This window comes from Nothoprocta perdicaria, unplaced genomic scaffold (assembly GCF_003342845.1).
Source record: "Nothoprocta perdicaria isolate Ctin4 unplaced genomic scaffold, notPer1 scaffold_91, whole genome shotgun sequence".
NCBI classification, from domain to species: Eukaryota; Metazoa; Chordata; class Aves; order Tinamiformes; family Tinamidae; genus Nothoprocta; species Nothoprocta perdicaria.
The window spans coordinates 2,334,672-2,347,820 of record NW_020456210.1 but is presented as its reverse complement, the minus strand read 5'-3'; positions in this window follow the sequence as shown (position 1 = coordinate 2,347,820).

Below are 13,149 nucleotides of genomic sequence, written 5' to 3'. Positions count from 1 at the left end.
CCCGCGCCGCCGCTCCCGCGCCGCGCCGCCATCTTCTGCGCCGCGCCGCGCGGCCCCGCGCAGCGCCCCCTCGCGGCGCGCCAACGGCCGCCAACGGCCGCGCCAACCGCCGCCAACGGTCACCGGCGGAGAGCCCCCTCGCCCGAGGCGGCCGCGCTCTGCCCGCAGCACGGACAGTGCTTTGGGTTGCGGCCTCTCCCGTAAAACCCGCGGGTTTGGCTAAATAAATAAAACGTTGCTGCCTGCGGAGGTGATTCTTTAGGGCTGGATGACCAGGGCTGCCTGGTGAGGACAAGGCTGGATGAGTCTGCTCCTGCCTTGCAGTGCTTAACTCTACTTACAAATAGCTAAATAAATACATAAAAATATAATAATAATAATAATAATAATAATAATAATAAAGCCTCATTACAGGAAGAATGGGGAGCTCCCTTTGTATTCCCCACGGACACAGCAGCGTTTCAGGAACGCAGCCCAGTGTGCTGCGCGTGGCGGGAGGCCAAGGAGAATTGGACAGTCCGCAAACCCTCATCCCCTCACCTCCTACCCTGTAGTTTTGAGTGTAAGTGTGGCTTATTTATAAGTATGTTGTTCTGACTGTTTATTAGTTAACTTCTGGCATCTGCGCTTCAAGTAGAAGTAGTTTTCAGTCTCACTCCACTTTACGATTCCTGGGTTTACTCTTTCGCCGTGGCGATGTTTTGAAATGTTATTTGAGCAATGAAAACAGCTGGTAAAAGCAGGAATGCTGCAGACAGTGTTTGAAGATACGCTGTGGTAGCACGAACACTGTGTTCTACAACTCCGTGTGCTCATTTTCCATTACAACTGACTTGTCCAGACAAGCAACGGGTAACTGCCTGGGCTTGTCCTTTGGACAAATAAAGAGTTTTTTCAGGAAAAAAAAAAATGTGACCTTGTGAAAATTCCAGAAATATGTTAAGTCTAGACATTGGTGTAATGACGGATTTTGAGGACAAGCTTGTTATCCCTCTAAAGCTCAAGGTCCTATGAAGTGACATCTGAGCTGTGAGAACCCTGAAAAAATGTTTATTTACCCAAATTTACTGAGCTCAGAATTCAGGAGCTTTTTGAATTAGCAGGAATTTAAGTTAGCATGAATTTTTCTACATTAATACAGCCCAAGACCTAACAAGCTGGTAGCTAGGAGGTCCTTTTTCCTCTTCTCTGACAACAGTGTCATGTGACCAATCAATCTATAATTAAATTGTGATTCTTTCACAATTCCCACTTACCAGTTCATTAACTGCTAGGAGGAAACCAGTTTCAGTTCAGAATTTTATGAGTCTTTGATGATAATCTTATCTCTTTTGTCAGACACACTAATYCCGAGTCCCTGCAAGTAAGTAAAATACACTTGGTTAAGGAGATAGGAGGACATTTTCTGACACGTGACATTCCACTTTTGACCTATTTGTGACTAATACAGCATATGCTATTTCATCAATGTGCACAGTTGTTTCCTTATGCTTGGTAAGGCCGGGCAAGTACAGCTGAAATGTTTTATTGGGGGAAAAAAAAAAAAAAAACCCCAAAAACCCATGGTATTCATGCTGACTGCCCAGACACACTGGAAATGCAGAGAGATCCGATTTTAAAAACAAGTGTGAATTGACCAAAGTCAGTATTTATTCAGATTATGCCTATGTTGTAATGCACTTGCAAAATGAGCACATTTCAGCTCTGCATATTTATTTTTCCCTCTGTGTATATATATATATTTATATATGGAGAGGGGTTGTCATTCTTATCCAGAGATAAAAGTCAGTGCTCCCAAATAATCCTCCAATGAAAGTCTCTGTCTGAAAATGTGATTTCAGAGGTGCAACTCTGTGAACTTCCCCAAAGGAGTTCATTTGGGCCAAGTTTCTGAGAAAAAAAGCAACTATTACATGCAATTCTTGCTACAAACAGAATAGTACCTTTCTAGGATGCTAATTCTGTGCATAAAACTCTGTCTCTGTGCAGTAGATAAAGATCCTTCAAGGGTGAGTGCCAAACCTGAATGGTTCTGAGAGATGCATTCCCTATGAATTTGATGTGAGATGCATTCTCCCTGGATTTGTTGCCCCCGCTGCATTTCAGAATGCTGCAGCTTGGCCTCACATCCCTTTCTGCCAAGGGCTTCATCCCATTATGACCCTATGTGCCAAGAGGGTCAGGGCACTTTGGAGAAATGGGAAGAGTTGTTTCGGTCACATTCCCGTCTCATTTCAGTGTGTAAGTTYTTAAAAGGCCTCATGCCAGTGATACTGTGTCAATAGTTGATGCTTCCTTCTCGAGRCAAAGCCCATCCCAACAGCGAGATGTGTCGGTATCTGGAGTACTTCCACCAGAAAGATTTGCCACGGGTGAAGCCCAAGTTCTGCTAAATCAGAAAGGGACAGAGTCTGCTCCGGCCTCCTGACAGCCGGAATTAAGATATGTTTTCTTTCCTCTAGTTACCTGTTTAGTCCTTACTTTTGGAGGAAACTCTTCTGACTTCCAATGGTTTTGTTTGGGACATTACTAAGCGAGAAAAYGTATTTTCCCCTATTCTCGCTAACCTGGGAGCTGAGATATGTGGCTAGATTGTGACAAGTGCCTGCTTTGCTCCTCTGTAGCTGTGAAAATTAAACAATGCAGCGATCACACCTTCTGCACGAGTGCTTGATAGCGTTTAATTAGATCAGAGAAAGCCTCAGTTTAAGGATGTGCCTCATTTAAGCAAACTAGGCTGACACTATTCCAGCTACAAATCRCTTTTTTAATTTATTTTTTTAAATTCAGTCTAGCACCCAGCGGTTGCTGCTGAACGGATTTAACTGCTTGGCTCTTAYCTGAGCTGTTTGTAACTAACAACAAGCCCCACCTGGGTGTTACCTGACACAAGCTGCTTCTCCGCTCAGACCCATCCTGTGCGTCTGACCCAACTTAGGTGGCCACGTGCACCAAACGTGGGAGCGTTGCAGCCTTGCTGGCTGTCGCTCTCCTGCGAGCTCCCAGGCTTGCTTGTAAGGAACACGAATGTTGTTTGGGGCCGGCAAATCACCAGGATGCCCTCCCTTGCAGACCTTGCTGTGGTCTGCTTCCCAGGTTAATGTTTTGCTGATGCAGCTTTGGGGACTGGGGTATGATTCTCCTTCACCAGCATGAGCTACCCATTGCTAAACAAACAAACAAACAAACAAGGAAAGCTTTAGCACAGGCTCTATGTTCTTACTCTCAATATCATTGATTTAGTGACTTGCAGTCCCTTGTTTTGCTGCTATTAGCTGGGGTTCTGCTCCCGAGAGCGTAGCTTTGCAGAGACACCTTTAAAACGCAGCTTGCGTGCACACAGTTAAACAACAGTGTTTGTTTGTAGYTTGCCTGATTACTCAGGTCATTATCTGGCGCCTGGGCTAGCCTGGGCTTGAACCTTCCAGGCTAGTTTGAGTGGTTTCACTCAGAGAGTCTCTTGCCCTTTTACGTTATGAACCTCGGATGCGGTTCCAAAGCCCAGTTTGGAAGTGGATTTGCTCAGACTAGGAGTTGCAGATTAGTTATGGGTGCACCTGCTTCCYGAAATAAACTGTGGTACCCTGCCAAGTCCCACTCCTGAAGAGCAGAGCTGCTCTCTAACCTGCATTTATCTTTATGCCCGTGCCCTTGCTTCACAGAATCACACAGAATCACTTAATGGTTGGGGTTGGAAGGGACCTCTAGAGATCATCCAGTCYAACCCCCTGCTCCAGCAGGGACACCCAGAGCACGGGGCACAGGGCGGCATCCAGGCGGGTTGGAAGATCTCCAGAGAAGGAGACTCCACAGCCTCCCTGGGCAGCCTGTGCCAGGGCTCTGTCACCCTCACAGTGAAGAAGTTCCTCCTCACATGGAGATGATCAGCTGGCCTCTGGTCACATATTACCTCACCATCTAATTGCTGGCATGGAGATAGCTCCTGACCAGGAAGCAGGGAAGTTTTTAGAGAGTCTGTTCTTCTGTCAGCAAATTCGTCCCTGTTCAAACACAGACATGAAAGAACAACACGTGAGAACACGTTCATGCCACAGCGAGACCAAGGTTCCTCGGTGTGCTCAGTGGGTTCATGCTGCACTGCTTGGCAAACRAGCAAACACTGCACAACCCTATGCCCGGGCAGCAGTTTCTCAAGCTTCCCACCCTCTCCATCCCCAAATGACGGCTAAATTTGGATTGACCAAAATTTTGCTTAGTAAGAAAAAGGAACAGAAGGAAAAGGCAGGTTTGCTGGATCCAGAGCCAGTAGATACACATTCAAGAATGACAAGCTGGAGGAGTAAAAATACATCCACCAATGAATCCCAGGCAGCTACAGTCGACTTTGTGCTAAATTTACCTTTCTCTTAGCTGGCAAAGTGGCAGGCCAGACGGTGCTTTGCACCTCAAACATAGTACAGTTTGCATAGTATAATAAATATGCAGTATTTTTAAAACCATTCTATTATCTATGACTAATATGTGGTATTTTTATTGTCGTATTTTACAGTGTTTTGAATTAGAAAGATCTGAAGGGAAGGGGATTTTTACACAAATTACATGGGTTGTTCTTTACCTTTCCTAACACCGGCACAACATAGTTATCACGTAGCTGTTGTGGTCCAAAGATCGTATTTTCATTTTGGGTGATTTTTTTCCAAGTCTTTTCCTTTCTAGGCCTTTCTTTTTCTTCCTTTCTTTTCCAGGTCTTTTTGCCAGTAGTGGGAACCGGCRAATGCCACAACGAGGCAGCCAGGCCCTTCCAAAGGGCCACGTGTGTCTGGAAAAAGGAGCTGGTGAAGAAGGTCGCTGCCTCTTCCCGTGCACGACGAGAGCTGCGAGGCGCARGGGGCAGTTTCACGGCTGCAGAGAGAAACTCTATGGGTGATTGGGGCTTTCTGAAGTGCAGGTGCCAAACACCAGGTTGGGGTGACCGGTGCTGTCCTGAGCCCGTTTCCACATCCAGCTCTGGCTTCCTGCCCTTTGCAGCGCTGTTCTGAGCCCGTTTCCACATCCAGCTCTGGCTTTCTTTGCTGCCTGCTCTGCCTTTCTCCCAACACCTGTGTGTCCTGTCTCCTTCCCCCCTCTTGGCCCTGCAGCTCTCCAGGTTTCGTTAGTATTTTCACCATGTGTGTAAGACATAGACTCTCTAGACATGCAAAACTAGTCTCATAGAAAGAGCTTGCAAGCTCTTCTGCAAATAATGTTCTTATTTTTTGCCTTAATTTTTCTCTAATTACATGTGAAAATATTTGTAGAATTGGATCAAAAATAAATACATAAATAAACAGATAACATCAGGGTTTATTCCTTTTTCTTTCTTTTTTTTATTTTTTTTTTTTTATTTTTTAAGTATTTTCACATCCCTATATCTCAAGACCCAGTTTGAGCCGCTGCTTTTCCTGCTGGGCTGTGTTTTGATTCCTCACAATATCCCCCGAAAGTCACCCCGTCCTGGCTGCAGCCAGGATGTGGCCCGAGGAAACCTTTGATGGGCCCAGCTGCACTAGAAAACTTGAACACGAGTGTTAGGCCTCGTAGGTAGCTTGCTTTTGCCCCTCTATATGTATACATAAACGTATGTATAATTGCTTTTTTGGACTCCGTCGAAACAGGACGATGCAGGGGGATTCCCCCAGTGGTGACTGGCGCCGTTTTGTGCCACCTGGTGGTGACAGGGGAGTTTCATCCTAAACACACAGAAAGAACAAATCCTAAAAATAAGCATGCAAAACATTTGCTCCCTGTTGCGCTTGGTTCCACTGGAGATTCGGTCTCTCCCTTGCCTCTGGCCAATGCAAATGGATTTGAGGGATTATTTCATTCAGTTGGCATCACAGGAACCCAATTTATATCATCCCTACATTTAGAAATATTCTTTCYGGTTGCAGTGCCTTTGATTCTGTGTATTTTCTTGGCAGATTCTTCTGCTTTCCCTGAGTGCCCGGACAGATATGCAGGCATCGCGCTTTGACTTCTCACCAACCTTAATTATTTTAAAACTGTGGTGCTCAGATAGGAGCCAAGGCAGAGAGAACAGAGCGTGATACAAGACTTAAGGGGTAGTAGATAGACAGTGTTASTCGCCAGAGAAAATTCCTGGATCCATCTCTATGGCTCTGTATGACTTATTTGGCTCAGCAAACAGTCTACGTTTTCCTCACGTAAGTAGCAGAAACCTCACATGAATATGGCCAGGAACATAGAGCATTGAGATACCCGGGGGCACAGGTCTGCTGCCTGTTAGCACGAGGCTCTGGAGAAGATTCACGGGAATATCTGATCCACCAGTTTCTGCTGCAGATACYGGTAAAATATAGAGTATTCCTTTTGGCAGACAGCTGCCTAATCTTGTCTATAATGCTTTTCATTCAGGAGAGGCCACAATATCTCATCGTTCTTACCAGATAGGATGTAGGTAAAGCTGCAGAGCACTGACTTTCTACAGAGAAGGACCTGGGCATCGTGGTGGATGACAAGATGACCATGAGACAGCAGTGTGCCAAGTGGCCAAGAAGGCCAAYGGGATCCTGGGGTGCATTAAGAAGAGCKTCTCCAGCAGGTCGAGGGAGGTGGTCGTCCCCCTATACACAGCCCTGGTGAGGCCACATCTGGAGTACTGCGTCCAGTTCTGGGCTCCCCAGTACMAGAGGGATGTGGAGCTGCTGGAGAGAGTCCAGCRCAGGGCTACCAGGATGATCAGGGGCCTGGAACATCTGCCCTATGAGCAAAGGCTGAGGGAGCTGGGCCTGTTCAGCCTGGAGAAGAGGAGGCTGAGGGGGGACCTGATCAGCGTGTATAAATACCTCAAGGGAGGCAGTGAGGAGGAGGGGGCGGCCTCTTTTCAGTGGTGGMYRGCGATAGGACTAGAGGAAACGGCCACAAGCTGAAGCACCAGAAGTCCCACAGGAACTTATGGAAACATTTCTTGACAGTGAGTGTGACAGAGCCCTGGMACAGGCTGCTCAGGGAGGCTGTGGAGTCTCCTTCTCCGGAGGTCTTCCAAACCTGCTTGGATGCCGCCCTGTGCCYCGTGCTCTGGGTGTCCCTGCTGGAGCAGGGGGTTGGACTGGATGATCCTCCAGAGGGCCCTTCCAACCTCAGGGATTCTATGAGTCTGTGACTTGGGCCTGTCTCACCCTTCCTGCCCCCTAATCAGGCAGGTCGGTTACTGCATGTGCTCTGGGAAGCGCTGCCGTGCTGSTGGGCCCCGCTCAGCTGCACGGTGACACGGAGGCTGTTTTGTGCCATGGGCAGAGCTCAAGGTTTCTGCGCGTGTCCCTTCGCAGTGCACGGCACTTTGGACATCTGTTCTCACCAGCTCTTCCCATCCTCTCGCCCCCCTTCTGCTCTGCTGGCACAGCTGCCTGTGCCTGAGAAGCAATGTAAGTAATGAACGCTTTATTTATTTATTTTTTTTAATAGCAGAGAGTTGGATATGGAAACGGGTCCCAGCAAATAGCCCCTTTTGGAGAGGGGCTGCTGTTCGGTGCTCTCTCCCTCCTCACCTAACCGCGCTCTGAACGTCCTGCGATTACCTTGGGTATCAGTCACCTGGGCGGGTAAACTCGTGGTAGCTCCTGTGGTGGCACCTCACTAGGAAACCACGTTCTGCTGATAGCTCGGCCCGCATTTCCAGAGGTTAAAATTAAAGAGCACACGTTACCACCGAGACTTACTTGAGTTATCCCTATCCAGCTTTGCTGGTGCTGCAGGGGAGCTGAGGACTCTTTGCAAGGTGAGTTGGGTTCTTTCTACTGACAGCARTGCTCTGGCTGGGAATTTGCAGAGCTGCTCTGCTCCATAGCTCACTTATCCCGTGCTTCAAGCCAGCCTGTTCTCTTCTGGGAAAGCCTCTTTGGAAACGTCTGGACATCTGTAGAGGGCTGTGCTCTCCTCAGCTGCCTTCCCCTCGTGCAGCTGCTCAAGGGAATTTTCCTCAGGATAACAAATAACACATTTTACTGGAGCAACTCTTTTCCTCCTTGTGCAGACCAACAAGAAAGGAGACCTGCTTTCATCTCGCAGCTGATTTTCGCATTGCTTTCAAACCTTTCTCCCACACGACTCCAAAACTGTGAACTTGATACTCCTTTGCCTATTAGCACCCAGGACTGGCCATTGCTCTGGGACCTTTGATCAAGGAAATAACGTTGCTCCAGTTGGAGGCATCACTCCCGCCAGCTGCTGGCTCTGATTTCTGGCAGCTTCCTCTTCTCAGTGCCAGAGATTCCTCTTTGGAGCCCGCTGTCTCCTGCACCGTCCTCTGCAGCAGCACACAGTGTCAGCTACACAGTGCAAAAGCTACTTTTGCAGAAAGGTCTATCCAGAAATTCGTTTCATTTCATGCATTTCTAGCCCCTAAATCTTAAATCATGTCAGTCAATAAGGATGTCACATCCTAGTGTAATTTCCTTAGATGTTTTGTGCATATTGACTTATGTAAATTTTTAAAAGGAAATTCCTGACAGCAGGAGACTGCTTATCTCACATTCACACAGCCACAGAAAACACTGAGAATACTTACAGAAGATATTTAAATCCTGGCTTGCTCAGGGATATGCAACAGTGATTGGCAAGTTTGCCAGCCTTAAAAAACTCCAGAATCCTGCAGATTTCCCGTTTTTCTGAGGCTGTGAATTACCCTCCGCCCTCAGACGGACAAAGCCCTCCTGCAGGCAGCGGCAGCAGCTCTTTAGCACCCGCTGCTGGTTCAGCAACATGGAMATTTCCATGGAAAACAGGACCAACAGGACAGCTCTTCCCTGGTTCTCACCTGCCCACCGAGTCCTAGGCAAACTGCGCCCAAAGCTAAACTTAAGGAGCGGGTCTGTGGGGAATGACACTCACCGGGAAAGCACCAGGACGCTGTTAGTTGGGTCAGGACAGTTTCTTYGCGCTTAGGGAAATGAGATCACGAGTTATTTTTCAGAAATAACTCAGAATTGTCTAAAGAACCTGTGACCATCGCTGCTGATTTCTCCATTAAGCTGTAGGAAAGAAGTTTTGACTAATGACAAGAAATGCATTTAAAAAGTAAATCAATTTTGATCCCAGGAGACCTTTGTCATTATCTCTGCACTCCCTGAAGAACAGTTTGTTGCTAAATTATTTCTGATAGACTGCTTAAGTCATGGGTTTTTTTTTTGGGGGGGGGGCACATTTTATTCTGCAACAGCTGATGTTGTGCAATATGAGGGACTTTTTCCACTTAGCTAAAAGACAGAAACCTGAATGGAATCAACAAATATGCATGTAGATAAGTTACACGCTCTTAATGAAGATTTTTAACATGCAACTCCAATGTATTGCAAGACAAAAAAAAAAAAAAACAGTCACTCATTGTAGTTAGATACACAATAAAAAAAATCAGTGAAACCACTTCCACAGAAGTTAAGGATTAAAACACTAAGGATAGAGGAAGGAGGCAGAATAAGGGCTCCCCATTTCTTTGTTAAACAGTATATCTAGTTTATTTTGGAAAACAAGCAAGCTTCTCTGCCCGGACTAAGCTATCCTACTCCAAGGCTACCTGTACTCCGCAGCTGTATTCCTGGAAAAGCTGAGCACATGCCACTCTCCATGAGCTACAGCAGAAAGGGAAGATCCACTGACAAATCCGGCCCTGCTGCCCGCATGCCTGACTGTGGAGTTAACCATGTGAACTTGGACCCTCTACTTGAAACCCTGCCTGGAGGTCTATGTGCTGTGTTTTGCTCTGTTTTCCCCAGTTTGCTGTCTCAAGTTTATTTATTTCTTTAACATGCACCGCACCTCTGTCCCGGAGCCTTAGGAGTCGGGGTGATTCCTGGGCATTCAGCCACTGGCAATGTCCCTCCCCTCTTCCTTAGGAAGCGGGGACAAAACCTCTCTAAACCGTGATTGCTTCGTGTACTGAGGCCGTGAAAAATCCCATTCTTAGACCAGGCTCCAAGCAGAAATCTCCTCCCTGCGCTTCCTGGATGCCACTGCTCCCCTGCGGCTCCAAGCACAGAGCTGGTCCCTTGGGACCAGGGAGCTGCTGCAGCGTGACCAGGTGAGACCTGCATGCCCGTGCCAGGGAAGTCGCTCACGGGAGAGCCCGCACCTTCGCGGGGCTAATTCCCAACCAACSTTTGATCCCTCCGCTCCCTTCTAAACGCAGAGTTCACTTACACGGCACTGCGGTTAAATTGCCCACGTCCATTCGTGCCTTGCCCCTGTCAGAACAAGGCCCGGGGCCTATTAGGGGCTCAGCTAGCGCAGCTGGGAAGGCACGGGCCGCTCCAGAGCGGAAAATCCTCCCTAAATTCAGGTTAACCCAACTCCTCCTATATTTTAAAGCACTTCTTCTTTTTCCCGGGTAGGAGGGCTGTTAAGAGAACCCAGGTAGAGGAAAACAAAAAAACAAAAAAACAAAAAAACAAAAAAAAAAAAAAAAAAGAAAGAAAGAAAAATAGCAGCACTCAGGTCCATACATTCATGTTATTCATGCGATCTTTCCCTTGTGCTAAGTGTCCTCCCCTTTTTAAAGCAGCAAGAACAGCATCTTGACAGAGAGAAGAACGAAGGTCTGCAAGAGAAACCACAACCTCAACCTTTTCCTTTTTTTCCCCCCATCTCTCCATATGCTCAGCGTCTTTCTCCTTTGTGTTCTCACTAAACAGGGAGGTCGAGCAGTTATCAACATTTTGAAAAGCAGGGACTCCTGCAAGGCTGCAGCCCCAGCTCTGCTGCTTTTAAAAGCCCAGGGAGGCTGTGGAGTCTCCTTCTCTGGAGATCTTCCCAACCCGCCTGGATGCCGCCCTGTGCCCCGTGCTCTGGGTGTCCCTGCTGGAGCAGCGGGCTGGACTGGATGATCTCTAGAGGTCCCTTCCAACCTCAGCCATCCTGGGATTCTGTGGAAATTCAGGCGAGAGACCGACTGCRTAACGGGGAGCAGAAGAGACATCCCAGGAGAAAATCCCACCACGCAAGGCAAGTAAGGTTGGCTCCCTGAATGCCATAACCATGGCGTGGCATAACCAAGGCCTCGCTGCTCAAAGCAGGGAGATGAGGAGCCCTCCCACCCACAGAAGCGACCCCTCCTGAGCGCGCCAGCCACGCGCAGAGCAGGTCCCTTCCCAGAGCCCAGCCGTGTAAACGCAGCCAGCTGAGACACACACACGCACCACTTCTTGGTGGTAGATTCTGCACAAGATAAGTGACATATGGGACCTGCGGGGGCAACTAGCTGTACTCCAAAAGGCTCTAAAAACACTCTTCTGAAGCTCCTATTGCATAATGCACTGCTGAATTTCAGATTTGTATCTGWAAAGATTGACAGATACCTTTCTTACTTTACAGATACCTTACTTACCTTACCAGCTTTGACTGCCACTAACATTTTCAAATAAATTCAATAAAAACCTCTGGAGGGCCCAAACAAGGGTTCAATGTTGCTTTAGCCCTGGGCTTCTGCTGGGCAGTCAGTTCAGGGACCGAGACAGGCAGGATGTATTCCTGCTGAATTGAGGCTCTGTCTGGAAGGTAGGTTCTGGGAAGACAAGCTGCCTTTTCATGGATTTAAAAGCAGCACATTACTATCCTTCAGCCTCAAGCCTGAGGCTGAAACTGCTCCTGTATCGACAGAAAAACTCCTCTGGCGTCGAGTTCCTGGAGCCTGTGCCGACCAACAAAGCAAATCATACAAAAACAGATGCAAAATCTGTCAAGCTGAGTGCTGAGTTACCAAGTTAACACAAACAAAAAGCCTTGAGTATCTGTGTGGAGAATTGAGGCCATACTTCAAAATAAGAGAATGAGAAAACCTGGTGGAACCAGCTCTGAAGAACCTCAAGGGAGAGGGTTAACAAAGGTAACTTCCTGCTACCCATTCATATTTTGATCCCAGTCATCTGTGCTTGCTCTAATTTTTAGGTGTCACCTTAGCATCCAAAGCTTGTTTTTCCAGGGGAAATTAATGGTAGCATTTTGAAGACAACAAGGCTAACAAACAAACCTGAATAGAGCCAGGTCCAGCTTGTCACCACAATTCAGTCACAAGCAGAATAGCAGGGAAAACAAAAGGGGACGGATTTGCAGCTGGATTTGCAGTTTTGCTCCAGCTGTGACGGTACACGCAGGACGATGCCTTCACAGGGTGGAAGATGCCAAGCCTCTGATTTTTCTTTCATAAAATCCAGAAGTTTGTGTCATGGTGGATTCTGGTGGGTGAAGAAGGCAGCGCAGGGAAGCAGACGGGCACCCACCATCGGGCACTGACTCACACGGCCTCGTGCGCCCGCGGATCCGTGGAGGAAAAGTGAAGCTGGAGCCAACAGCCTCCCTCACGTGCCACAAATTCAGGCTGCACCCGAGCTCTCAGAGTCACGGGATGGTTTCAGGTTGGAAGGGCCCTCYAGAGATCATCCAGTCCAACCCCCTGCTCCAGCAGGGACACCCAGAGCACGGGGCACAGGGCGGCATCCAGGCGGGTTKGGAAGATCTCCAGAGAAGGAGACTCCACAGCCTCCCTGGGCAGCCTGTGCCAGGGCTCTGGCACCCTCACAGTGAACAAGTTCCTCCTCACATGCAGATGTAACCTCCTGTGTTTCAACTCAACCCTCACATTGCATTTATGTGAGCAAAACCCAGAGTGCCACCATTCTGCACAGTGTATGCCCAGGCCACCAAAGCACAGAYGATTCAATCAGAAAAAAAAACCTGCCTTCCCACACAATAAGCAGAAATAGTCAAGTAAAACAGACCTTCCACCCATCATACTGCAGCCAAAGAAACAACCTGCAGGAACAGATCCATTTATCCCACGATTGTGAAGCCTGCTAAATTCAGTATTTTGAATCATATGACAAAGAAAAAGTTCAACATATTTTATTTGTTAGACACAATAAGTGTATCTCCAAAGACAGCTATTGAACATACAGAAAAAAAAAAATCATGTCACTTAAATGACCTTCAAGACTTGCACATTCCAGCAACAGACTGTTTATAATATAAAATCTTACACTATTTTCTTCATTTCCTCTTTCAGATCTGCTCCTCTCCTCCAGGAGCCTTGTGCATACGTTCTCACACACTTCTGTCCATTCTGCCACTGTATTAGCATCAGTCCCACCTCAAGTCTCGTCGTCCTACAGCCTTTGGTGGTTTTCCTTTAGGAATGCTGTA